The sequence below is a fragment of the Eretmochelys imbricata genome, chromosome 6 (genome assembly GCF_965152235.1).
Source record: "Eretmochelys imbricata isolate rEreImb1 chromosome 6, rEreImb1.hap1, whole genome shotgun sequence".
In the NCBI taxonomy this organism is placed as follows: Eukaryota; Metazoa; Chordata; order Testudines; family Cheloniidae; genus Eretmochelys; species Eretmochelys imbricata.
In genome coordinates, this window is record NC_135577.1 from 126,150,580 (window position 1) to 126,163,577 (window position 12,998).

The following is a 12,998-nucleotide window of genomic DNA, read 5'->3' on the forward strand; positions in this document are numbered from 1 at the left end:
TGGAATTTAAAATGGTGCTGTCTACCAAAAACACCTTTCATGTTGTTCATTATTCTCAGGGTAACACCCTTATTTGGCCATTTACACTTGTTGCCTTCAAATTTAAAAATTACATTAACATTTTGTCATTGCTCTTTAAAGCCCCGATCCTGCAAATAAGCCATGCGGAGCCCTACAGGAGTCAGTGGGCCTTAGCCCAGGTGAATGGGTCCACCTGCATGGATCCCCTAGGTCCTGACCTAGGTCTACCCAGAGGGTGCTCGACCCCCCCTTGACCTCTGCCCTAGGCCTGCCCCCACTCCACCCCTTCCTACAAGCCCCTACCCCTGCCCTGCCTCTTCCTGCCCCTGCTCCGCCCCAGACCCTGCCTCCACCTCCACCCCTCCCCCCAAGGCCCCTCCCCTGCCCCACCTCTTCCTGTCCCCGCTCCACCCCCTCCCTGCTCCCACCCCTGAGCGAACCTGTCCCTGTTTCAGTCCTCCCTCTCCCTCCAAGCACCTCCTGCACGCCACAGAACAGCTGATCGCAGCGGGCGGGAGGCGCTGGGAGGGAGGGAGAGGAGTTGACCAGCGGGGTGCCGACAGGCGGGAGGCGCTGGCAGGGAGGAGGGGAGCTCGCCTTGCTAATTTTTTTCTGCACCCATGGAGTCGGCGTCTCTGATGGATCCTATTGCAGGATCATGACCCAATGCTTCAATTCAGCAAGGAACTTAAGCCCACGACATCATTGGCAATACTCACATGTTTAGAGTTACGTATGTACTTAAACTTAGACTCTGACCCAGCAAGTTCTTAGAACTTGGAGAGCGTTTTACCTATGGGACGTGATGATTCGGGCAGCTTTCAGGGTGAGCATTAAACACAGGGGCCCATCACTTACCCTGTTTATCCATCTTTGCTACGTAAGTGTTCAGTGGATCAAGCAGTTGTCTGTTTGGAAGTGCCTTGGCTTGATTCTCTCTTCCTCAGAAGACATTTGTACTCAGTCCATCATTTTAGGACTAACACAGAGAACCTATTTTCCCCCACAATTATTGTGAATTTTGTTCGTCTCTGCCTTTGTTTTGTATTGCACGGACGCCCCGTATCTTCACCCAGGTGAATGGTGGTTGTAGCCTAACGTGTCTTTTCTGAATGTTAATCAACACTATATTCCATCGTGTTCCTATGACTTCTTTCCAGTCCTGCTGCAGTCATTTAACTCATGCTAAATTTGGAAAATACCTTTTTCTAGAATGGCCCATGATGGTACCAACTAATGGGAACATAGTGCATGCACAGAACAGAAAGTCTAATTTCATTTTGATCCCAAACCACTGGAGACTTTTTTAAATCAATGGTAGATTAATTTACAAAGTTGCCTGCTACTCCCTATCCAATACAAGTCTGTAGAGTGTTAAGATTCACTGAGCTACTCTAGCTAATAAGAACCATGCCTTTCCCTGTATCTTCCCCTCTAGAAGAACTCAGCAATGGCAAAGAGAAATGTAAATGGGTCGTGAAGTCAATGGTGCTACGCTCATTTATATCAGTTGAGGATCAGGCCCATGTGAGTCCACCAAGTTTATAATCCAGTTTCACCAACTCCCCCGCCTCCAAGAGATGGTGCCACTTTCCTGGAGTGGGGAAGGCCACCACAGCCCACACTAGGCAGAGACCCAAGGGAATACATGCAGAAGGCAGGCCCCCAAGTGCCGAGATGCCATCTGCTTCTGTGCTCCCTCCAGTCCCGCTGTAGCAATGGGGCCAGGGCTAGCAGTGCCATTAACCTGCCTCCCGCTCAGCTCCCACCCATCACTCCTCTGTAGGCTCAGAGCTGCAGCCAGGTGACTTCATGGCACATTTTACAGCGCAAACCCTGCTGTTCTGACAGGTGAACATGCAACGTACAGCAGTTATTCCTTTGACTCCTGCCCTCTTCCCCAGACCCGTAGAGCCAGATGTGCCCCAAATGAGGGCGGGGAGAGGCAGTTACCAGATGAAATGCTATCACACAGCTTCTTTTCCCCCTCCTCACAGGCTGGGAGAGCGGGCTCCCCTCCACACAGCATGAATGGGTGGGACCACATGGATCATGGGACTTGAAAGTGTCTTGGAACTGGTGAGGTTCAGACCGTGCCATATCCTGGGTACAGCCCAGAAAGGACAGGTGGCTTGGTCTCTCCCACCAAGGGACAATCACTCCAGATTGCCCTTCCTGCTCAGCACTCTGGGAGGATCTGTAGCATCCTTCCAGGCAGGCCTAAGGCTGTTTCCTTTCTAGCTGATTGTTGGCCATGGGGTTATTTTTGTGGCTGAGGGTAAGTTATTCATTGTATGCAGGGGTGGGTCCTTGACAAACTTTGGCTTTATGAGTCAGCATTGGCACTCAGTTACCCTCTGGTCTGACACCTCCACTGCAACACATAGATACACTCCAGATTTACACCTATGTAAATGGGTTCAATATCTGGCTCATACTGGATGAAGAGTCCAGTAGAGACTAGGTTTGGAAGGTTTTCGCCCAGAATTCCAGGTTCCAGCCCCCATCTTCTAAGGACTGGCTCAGCTTACCCAGAAACCACCTCACCCCTTGTGATCAGGTCTAGAGAGGAAGAAGCGCCCAATGGTTAGGGTGCCAGCAGGGTTCAATTTCCTACTCCTGTGTGATCCTGGCAAAGTTAATTAGAACCAGACTGATTGCAATGGGAGCGAGGAGCCTAGATGCTTTTAAAAATCTCACTAGGTCCCTGCCTGCAGCTTTCGGTGCCTAAATACCTTGGCAAACCTGGCCCTCAGACATTTCTGCACACAGAACTTTTCTATACACTGGAGGTGTTTATAGCAGCATAGCTTAGTCCTGCAAGGAGGGATCCACACTCAGGGTTGTACGGGTACAACGATTTCGGTAATGGAGGAAAAACCTCCCTCCCCATTGAAATAGTTTAACCGGATATAGACCAGGCCCTGATCTCTCTGTGCCTCAGTTTCCCATCTGTAAAATGGGGATGTTACAATGTATTTAGCCTCCAGACAGTGTTAAGACTGTGAGCTACCTCAGCCATCCCACAACAGCCGCAGTCCACAGAAATAATGGCACTGTTATCCTCAAGAGGGAGTTGGTTGTTTTTTATTTTTGTGTGTGTGTGTGTGAGAGAGAGAGAGAAAGAGAGAGAGAGAGCGCGCGCGAGCAAGTGCTTTCTCAGAAACTGCCCCCCACGCCCTCCGGGATCAGGCGTGACCATGAAACTCGGTAACCTCACAGCAAAAAGCAAATCCCAGTTCCCAAGCCTCGTTCACAAAACGACCACAACCACCGCCCAAAGTCCGGTCCCTGCAGACCGGATGTGAGAAAGGTAAAGATACCGGTGAGAGGACTGAGCCTAATGTTAGGGGGTGATGAGTCTAGTGCAAGAACACAGACCCACAGATCTGATAGGACAGCTGTAAATAAGTAACTATTTTTCCCCCATCTACATAATTCCCCCCACTATTATCTCTCTCTGCCGTGGGAATCCCTCAGGCTAAGCTGTGAAAGCTGGTTGGGGTATTTTTTTTCAGTATTATTGTTGCTTCTGAAAAGGTTTCCCTCTAAAATAAGCCGCTCATAGTTTGAAAACAATTTTTATTAACCCCACCTTCAACACCCTACACTGATCAAAATAATAAAGCCAGGGGCCAAATCTCCAGCAGGAGTAATTTGATGCAGTTCTATTCACTTCAACACAGCTGATGATCCAACCCAAAGGTATGAAAGATTTAATGATGCCCAAGTGACACGTATTTCATTATTTTCTTAACAAAGGGAAAAAATGAAACATTAAAATCGGGCCGAGGGGTTTCCTTAACTGGAACAAAGGTTTTGATTCATAAATCATGGTTAGTGTTCATACACTTAAGGATGCTTTCTTTTTAATGCAGTCTATATTTGTGTGTGATTTATGAGGCGGTCTTTCAATTTTGAAAAGCAGTTCACAAATTGGAGGGGAGCCAGCAAAAAAGAGTGGTAACGAGGGAGTTTCCATAGAAATGGGTTCATTATCATGCTAGCATCGGATACCTTCTGAGAGCAGGAGCGGGGGAGGGTCCCAGGAAAAGTTCAGTTTGTCATCATAGAGGTCTTTAAAAACAATGTTGTTTTGTTGCTGAGCCTTGTTCCTGGACAAGTCTCCCACTTGGGCTGGGTTTTTTGGCATGTTTGGCATGGTGATTGTGCGAACAATTGCTTAAAGCAGGCCAAAGGGCACTTGATGGGACATTTTGGTCCACTGAGCCCCCCTGCAAATAAGGACTTGCAGCGATTTCAGAGCAATCTGGGATTTGTGACAGTTTGGTAAGCAGTCCCAGAGTTTCACTGAACGTCACTGAAAAGGCAAGCTATCAAAGCGAGTCCAGGTGGATTGTTTTTAAAGGGCACAAAAAGCATTTCGGGGTATACCCCATGGTAGGGTTTAATAAAGAATACTGAATAAACCTTCGGCATTTCGATTGAAAGTGTAGTACACCGTCCAAATTGAGATTTGCTTGTCCAGGTTGGGACTGGTATCATCCAAGTTAGAAAATGATGACTTGGGTTTGGGAGAGGGACAAACTCAGACAGCTGGGTTAACTTCAGCACTGCTGGTTCATAGTATGCAGCCCACTGGGCCCCAGGAGAAATGCATCCCTAAGGAAGGCGGATGGTGTTTCTGTCTCTGCTCTACCCCAGGGATGTGCTGTGGGATTGGGCAGGTGAAGTAGCTCCTCCTTTAGACTGGGGCCACCCAGGAGGGTCACTGGCGGAGAAACTCCTTCACTGGGACAGCAACGGAAGTTTTTTCCGCCCCTGCAATGCCCCTTTTTGCATCAGCGACACCCACTTAGGCTGCTATCCATAAAGAGGGAGAGAGAGACACTTCCCCTGGATGCCCACGTCCTCAGATGGCGTTTCTATTTGCAAGACCTCCATGTACACTGTGTACGGCAGCATAATTCCTTCCAGTGTCATTTATGCAGCAGTGACTTAGTGTTTGTCTACACCCAAAGGTTGCACCACTTTGATTATAGATAAAGCAGTACAATCACCATAGCATAGACACAGTTATATTGGTATAAAGGGGCTTATTCCCATATGTGAAGGGGAATTAACTATCCCCGCATATACCACCTTCACACTGGTAGAACTGCACCCACTAGGGATTGTACTGGTAACTATTTTGGTAAAAAAATAATCACGCCCCTAATTGATAGTCGCACTGGTACAAATATTGTGTCAAAAACAGGCCGTGGGGCTGTTAATAGAAGCAGCAGGCAGAGTTCTCAAGGGGTATTACAGAAATGGTGGGTGGCTGAGAGTGGAAATAACCAAGGATAGTTTGATACTTTGTTCCAGCACATAGAGAGACGAGAGCTGGCGTTTTTCAAAGAGTCTAAAGGAGTTAAGCACCTAAATCCCATTGAAAGTCAATGGAAGTGGGGCATGAAGGGTATGTCTACAAGGAGATAAAAGACCCATAGCATGGCCGTGGCAGATAAGCTCCGACTCTGTGGGTGCTCTGGGGCTTGAGCACCCATGGGGAAAAAACAGTGGGTTCTCCAAACGCACCGGCAGCCCCAGCAATCAGCTCCTCCCCCTCCAGCACCTCCCACCCGCTGGCGGGTCCCAGCAATCAGCTCCTCACCCTCCCCACCCAGAGCCTCCCAGCCGCCAGTGATCAGCTGTACAGTGGCATGCAGGTGGTGCTGGGGGGTAGGGGGAGGAACAGGGTGGGAAGGGGTGGGGTAGAGAAGGGGTCGAGCACCCCCAGGAACTCAGGAACTCGGTGCCTCTGGGGGCTGGCCCGGGTCAGCTGACTGGGCTTGCAGGCTCAGGCTCCTGGTTTTAGTATTGCAATGCAGACAGACCCTGCGCCGGCATTTTTTTTTCCAACTTGATCAATTAAAATGTTCACAGTTGCATAAAATTATGGGTTTTAATTTTTACTGATTTAAATTTTCATAGTTGCAGGAAATTATGGGGGGGAGGGAAGGTGTCAGACAATAATTATTTAATAACCACAGACATTAAGATTCAAAAAATGAAAGTGTTATAACCATTAAAACACACAATTGTCAACATCACCTGTCAACATGTACAAAGTAAGTATCACTAAATCAAGCTCTACTAAGTTCTCAAGCTGCATTTTTCTTATGTTGCTTATCTGTAAATTTTGATGATTATCAATGGAAATATTTTTTTGGTGGTTTGGGGGTGTGTCTGTGTATAGTGAACTTGACATTCACCGACATTTACTGATCATAATCTAATCCTTCCAAGCCTAGTCATATGTAGGTACCCAGTATTAGAACAAACTACCAATGAAACAGAGTCCTTTTTATTTTAAGGAATTCACATATTTTCCCTCAAGTGTTGGCAAGAAGCAAAGATTTGAGCAAGCACAACAGTAACAACATCCTTCCTGGAGTCACACCATCAAAGGCATAAAAATGGCAATGCTATTAAAACAATCAAGTAACAATGCGTGTTTTTTATTTACGCTCAAGTAGCACCGACTGGCACCAATCACTTTGCAAGGTGTTAAACAAAAGACAGTCCCAGACCCGAATTATCAATGAGCTGCAATATACAAGTCTATAGAATACTCTATCTTTCCACTTTTGAAAGTACCTTCACAAGCAGAAGATATCTGATTTTAGGAGGTTCTTAATCTAGCAGCTAAAGGCAGAAAAAAGGTCTAATGGTTAGAAGTTGAAGTTAGGACATATCTAATGGCAAATAAAGATCTACGTTTCAAATGGTGAAGCAAAATGAAAGGTGCATTTGGAGTCTTTAAATCCAGATGGGATGAATAGGCTCCAAGCTACAGCCATGCTCCAATTCAACCACAAGTTATTGGGCTTGATATTGTTCCTCTATGTCATGGAGAAGAATAAATAATTCCTTCCCCTACAGCGATTGCTGGGTGACATTCTGTAACCTGGGTTATGCAGGAAGTCAGGCTAGATGATCAGCGTCGTCCCTTTTGGCTGAAAATATCTATGAATTTATACGGCCCCGAGAGGCAGAGTGGAAAAATTCTGAGGAAATCAAGAAGTTCTGGGAGCTCTCTCGTATGGCAGAGCCAGAATATATGGAACACGGCTCCCAGAGGGGACACAGGCCACTATGAAATATACAAACAAATCAGGTCAGAGGAATCAAGAGTATAAAGACCTGAAAAAGAATGAAAGAAAACAAGGCATACAAATTGAACAAAAACCCAACAATAATTCTAATATAGTTATATGGTGCCATAGGTGTGCATGGGACTTTTGAGATGAAATAGAAAGACAAGGCCTCTGAGGTGGAGAGTTTACAATCTCCAGGGTGCAAATGTCACAATTTTGTTTTCTTAAAGCCCCAGCTCCTGGAGTCATGTGAAGGTGAGAGAAAAGCTTGTGTGACCTGAATCCTCCAAAAGGCAAAACAGAACCCCCCATTTATTTAATTTTTAAAATCCGCCGATTTCTCAGCCAGTCTCATGGTTCCAGGGCAGGCCTAACACATGATGTTTTAAACACTCAAGGTGGGCAACAGTCCAATCTCAAGTTAGACGAAAGGCAGAAAACAAACTGACGACACACACAGGGAGTTGCGGATTGGGAAAGTAAAAACCTTAGAATCAGAGGATACAGTTAAGCCCTTGGAGACATACAGACCCACAGTGCTGGAGACACGGTAACTGGTTACAGCTTGAATTTCAGCTATACTCAAACTGCCTTGGGCCTCAGATAAAATTATCAAAAGTGCCAAACTGATTTAGAAGCCTGCCTCCCGTTTTCAAAACTGATTCCAGTCCCTAGGAGTCTAAGTCTCATTGACAATGAATGGGATTTACGCTCCCCCCTGTCTTTGTCTGCACACCGAAGTTTCACCAGTTTAACTTAATTTGGTTAGTTTGCACATTCTTATTTCAGTTTAGCTTACACTGGTTCCCAGTTGCCATAAGCTAAATACATATAGATCAGGTTTCTATCAATGTAAAGGCATGTGTACCTTTGGGCAGCGTGTCAAGTACATACCCATGTAGCCCCCCAGCAGGGGTATAAAGAGCAGGAGAGGGTGAGGCATGGTTTTACGCACCCAAGCCATGCCTCCCCATCCGCAGTGCCACAAGGAGCAGTGTAGTGTCTTGCTGCCCCTCTGCTACCGGAGCCTTTTCCCTCCTTGGGAAAACACTCCCCCGGGGAGGAAAGGCTCTCGCAGGAGGCAGGAGCTTTCCCCACTCCTTCCCCTGCCAGAGCTTTTCATGGACACGTGTAGCTACACAACGCAGTTTGGATGTAGCAGGCTTTTCACTGCGGCGTGTAGCTACACGGACCCTACATGCCACCACCACGGGCGCGTAGTGTGGACGTCGGCCAAGGGTGTCCAGGCTGCCTTTGGCACCAGTTTGACTAAAATCAATTTTACCTCGCACCTTTAGTTAAACCAGTGCAACTTTACATCTAGACAAGTTGCTAGACTCGCACCCACCTACTCAGCTCCTCCAGATTTGGTCCAGGGAACCACACGTAAATGGTCACAAGATGAGTGTAGCAGGAAAAGCCACTAACGAGATGGGAAAGTAAAAGGTAATATAAAGCAGGGAGCGGAGAGGAAGAATGGCTGAGTGGCTACAGCACTAGCTTGGGACTTGGGAGATCAGAGTTCAATTCCCCATCCCTCCCTCAAACACCACCATCATTAGGCTAATGGAAGTTGGGCAGCTAAAAGGATTAACAGCGCACATGATACAATAATGTTTGTAGAATCTTTGTTTGCCTTATAAATGCAAGGTTATAAAAATACGGACCCAGCGGAGATGTCAACTGTGATTGCACTCAGATGGAGTGGGGCTGACACATCTGCCTGCAGTCTGACTCTGAACTCACAGATGAGAGTGAGCTGTAGCATCCGATGAAGTGAGCTGTAGCTCACAAAAGCTTATGCTCAAAGAAATTTGTTAGTCTCTAAGGTGTCACAAGTACTCCTTTTCTCATTATAGTGTGTCTGGCAATACCCAATCTTTTCATGTTCTCTGTGTATATATATATATCTTCCTACTGTATTTTCCACTGCATGCATCTGATGAAGTGGGTTTTAGCCCACGAAAGCTAATGCTCAAATAAAGTTGTGAATCTCTAAGGTGCCACAAGTACTCCTCATTCTTTTTGCTGATACAGACTAACACGGCTGCTACTCTGAAACCTGCCACAGTGGTGGTGTTTTAGGACATTGACACGTTTGTGAAATTAACTGAACTAAGTCGAGCCTGATTCTAGTCTCCATTTTGTCTGATGGGCTGGACAGACAAAAAAAATAACCAGAATTTCTTAATCTCACTCTCCCTTAGTGCCTTTGTCCTCTGGTCTAAAGCTCTGGGAACAAAGGACACCGCCCCAAAACACAAGGTCGTTGACAATTTCATTGAGGACACCACTGATTTAGGCGAGGAAAAGAAGTCACCCCGATCCTTTCTTAATGGAAAATGAAAAATAACTTAAGGGACTGGTTTAAACCTAATCAAATGTTAAAACTTACCCAGAGGCAAACCAGTAACTGAAGTGCTGAAATTCTACTATTTGTTTCTCGCAGAATGAAGAGGTAAGAATTAAGCCTCCCACCCCAAAAGTTCCCAAATGGGAACCATGGCTCCTGTATTTAAATAAAAAGCTACGAGTACTTCTGAAGTTAGCTGGTTACAAAAAAGAAGAGAAAAGGCAAATGAATATAAGACTCATGAATGTTATCTGCTTGCTGGAAGCTTTCCGTTGTTACTTGATGCTCTTTAAGCAGTTACTCTGTACACCACAGTAGAGTACATCAGTGATTATCTCAAGGGAACAGGTCTTGGGTAAAACAGTATCTAGCTCTCTGGTGACCGAAAACTCACATTAAGGGATATCTGCAAGGTTTACAGGACTAAGATTAAACCTCTCCTCCGGGTTTTGGGTTTGTTATTAAGTACTTCCATTCCTCTACTCCATTCTTGTATGAAACAAACAAGGATTCTGATTTTAGGACATACAGCTAAGAAACCCAGCGCCCGGGTTTGTTGGTGGGTCATGCAACAGAGAAGGCAAGTTGTCAGAGTGTTGCAACCTTTGCTTTGGGGAGCTTGGAAGACACTTCAGGATCAGGATGGGGTTGGGTTTCTTTTCATTATTTTTTGAGGCTTATTAAATCGCAGTAACCTTAGCAGCACCCCTATAAAAAGGGAGAAATGTCTGGTTTTAGGTCTAGTACAGATGTACAGAGGACGGTGAGACTCGCACACTAGCTTTCTCAGAATGGGCTGTCCCACTTCATGCCTTAGTGAGCACCCAACGTTTCTCACTGAGATCAAGGAGATTGGAGGGAACTTTACAGCTTCCCAGAATACTCTAGTACCTGGCAGAGCTGAGCTCCTCTGCCGTCACAGAATGGGCTTACCTTGTTCGGCCCTCAGTGGGACCCACATGTGCCCACTGACAGCAGAACATCAACCCTCAGTACTCAAGCAGAATTTTCCTTTCCTTAACAACCAAAAATATTCCTCAAAAAGTCCCCAGATTTAGTATTTACTCTTAAGAGAGAATTTTTTGGAGTATCAAACATACCATTAGATATTAATTCCTGCCATCCTCCTGCAGAATTACACAAATGGAAGGAAACAGACAAAAACTTTAGTTTAGACACCAGTGTTCTCACCGGCAATGAAAACACGCCCGGACTGTCCACACTACACAGCTGCATACTCGGCCTCAAAATGCAGTGGGGCATGTACAAACAGCTTCAGGGCTGCCCTCCTGGTTGATATTGTCCTCAGAATACTTGATAACACCACAGCCTTATCTCTGGAGCATGCTTTTTTAAAAAGTTAACCACTGTTTAGAACTTAAAGGGGCCACTAAAACTTTGCCCAACTGAAGGCCACGCTAACAGCTAGCCAAAATCGTGTGTGTGGGAGAGTTGCTACTTTTTTGTAGGTGTAAGACCAAGCGTCTCCTTCCTCACTGGGTGCCATGATTTTGGCAAATCGTTAAATAGTAAACAATAGGGATGGTCACATAGATGAAGTCCAAATGCATATGAATGTTTTCCTAACCCAGGGATAGCTGACAGGTTCCTTTCCTGCTCTGTGCCCTTCTACTACTTTAATAAAAGACCGCACGCATGATACCGGGTTTAGCTTTTTACATCGACAAAAAACACCATCTCAACCTGAGAGGCATTCCCTGCAGATCCAGGCTCAAGGGCACTAGTGGGGAAGTTTGGGGAAGGAGCATGATCTAGCTGTTAGATCACGGAACTGAGAGCCAGGCCTCTTGACTCTGATTCTCAGCTCTGCTGCTGGCACACCGCATATCCTGGGCCAAGTCACTTAGGCCCTGGTCCCGCAATGAGTGTCACACGGGCAGCCCGCTGCCCACTGTAGGCTCTGTCCGTGCCTGCAGATTGAGTCCTTCAGCCTAGACAGTCAAAAAAGTAGCAACTGATTTTGGGTGCCTCTCTTCTATTCTATAGACATTTTTATACCAGGCCCATCCCCATTGTATCTGAGCACGCAACTGAAGTCGCCCATGCTATGGGATAGAAACAATAAAGGAAAGCCAGATGGAAGGATGACAGGAGAGGAAATTTTTTTTTCCAGGATTTATCACCTTTTTAAGCTTGTGCCTTAGAATAGGTCGAGACTAAAGCCGGTGGAAACTTGTCCATCAAACATATTTTTGATAAAAGGCAGCTTTTCAACAGTCATGGAAATTTCCTGTGGAGATTTTCATTTTGGTCAAAATTTTCTGGTTTTTCAGTGAAAGAATGAAAAATGTTCAATTCTGAGTTCTCTCACTCTTCTTTTCTCAGGGTGGAGATAGCTGAAAACAGATTTTTGTTCTTTCGTTTTGTTTTCATTTAGGCAAAAAAGCAAAAGTTCACGCTAAACCATTTTTTGTTTGTTTCATCTGAAACATTTGCAGAAAATATACGTGACCAGCTCCAGTCCTGACCTTTTTCCATGTGGCTATTTGTGCCACTAAGGCAGTTCAGAAGACTCAACTGAAGTTGCAGCCACACTAGGTTCTGAGAATATTACAGAGAAAATGCAATGCCGGGGGATCCGGTGTGTAGGACGTCTTGATTTAAAAAAATAAATCAATCACTTTTCTATATCCAACTGTTTTAAAAAGTGAAAGCCCATAATTTTGTTAGCCATGATAGGAACACTTGTGCAAATAACTGTCAGAATACTGAACGTATGGGAATGTAAATGGTGTGTTCAACACCTTGCACAAGGAGTCCCCTGACTGGGGACTCTAAGCACTCTCCAGTACAAAGCCACAACAGCATCTGAACGATCTCCAGATCTTCCAAATGCCAAATTACACACTGAAATAAAACACACTGCTCTGGAATTTTTCTGTCATTTTTACAGCCCTTGAGCAGCGTGTCTGCTGATGTAGAACTGTGCTAAACAGAGTGGATGTAACGTGTCGAGCTTGCAGATCAAGGTGCATGCCTGTTTCTGATGAAGTAGTCATTTTCCTTGCCCTGCTGGCTCCATTTTCATACCCAGGGTATCCTGGCCAATATTCATTTCAGTCAATGTTTTCCCTCGTTTTGCTACATAAGATGCAGTCGACTGTCAGGGAAAATAGTTAGCTTATTTTATTAGCCCTTGATAGAAAAAAAAAAGGGGGGGAAGGTGCTAAGTCCAGGACAAAGTAAGTGTTATACAGGGAAGGCTAGGATCCAATGAACACCCCCCCCCCCCCACACACACACACATTTTATTGCTGTTAGAAAAGCGTTCCATGGAGATGGGGTACACTGTACATATTGTACTCACCTAATGTGATCACACCATGAAATTCAGTAGTATTTACTTACTTTGTAACATGTCATAATTGGGTGAATAAAAAGAGCGTGCTCTCTCATGGGCCTGTTTGTCACTGGTTGATCTGGAATACTGAATTGGGCGTCCCCTCTCCCTCCTTTTGAAACAAACATTGGTAGTCAACACCCAGAGCTGCTCTGCCAAC

The 12,998-nt window shown here is 45.6% G+C and overlaps 1 protein-coding gene across 5 annotated transcripts in view; it reads right to left on the minus strand.

The window, feature by feature from the left end:
- GNG2 (G protein subunit gamma 2) overlaps positions 1–12,998 on the minus strand; it is a 98,777-nt gene that overhangs the window by 18,012 nt on the left and 67,767 nt on the right. Inside the window, exon 1 of one of the 5 annotated variants that reach the window (XM_077819637.1) lies at positions 880–945. The exons of the other annotated variants lie outside the window; for them this stretch is intronic. The gene's annotated coding sequence lies outside the window, so the exon portion shown is untranslated. Of the gene's footprint in view, positions 1–879; positions 946–12,998 lie in introns of those variants that run through there. 5 annotated transcript variants of the gene reach the window in all.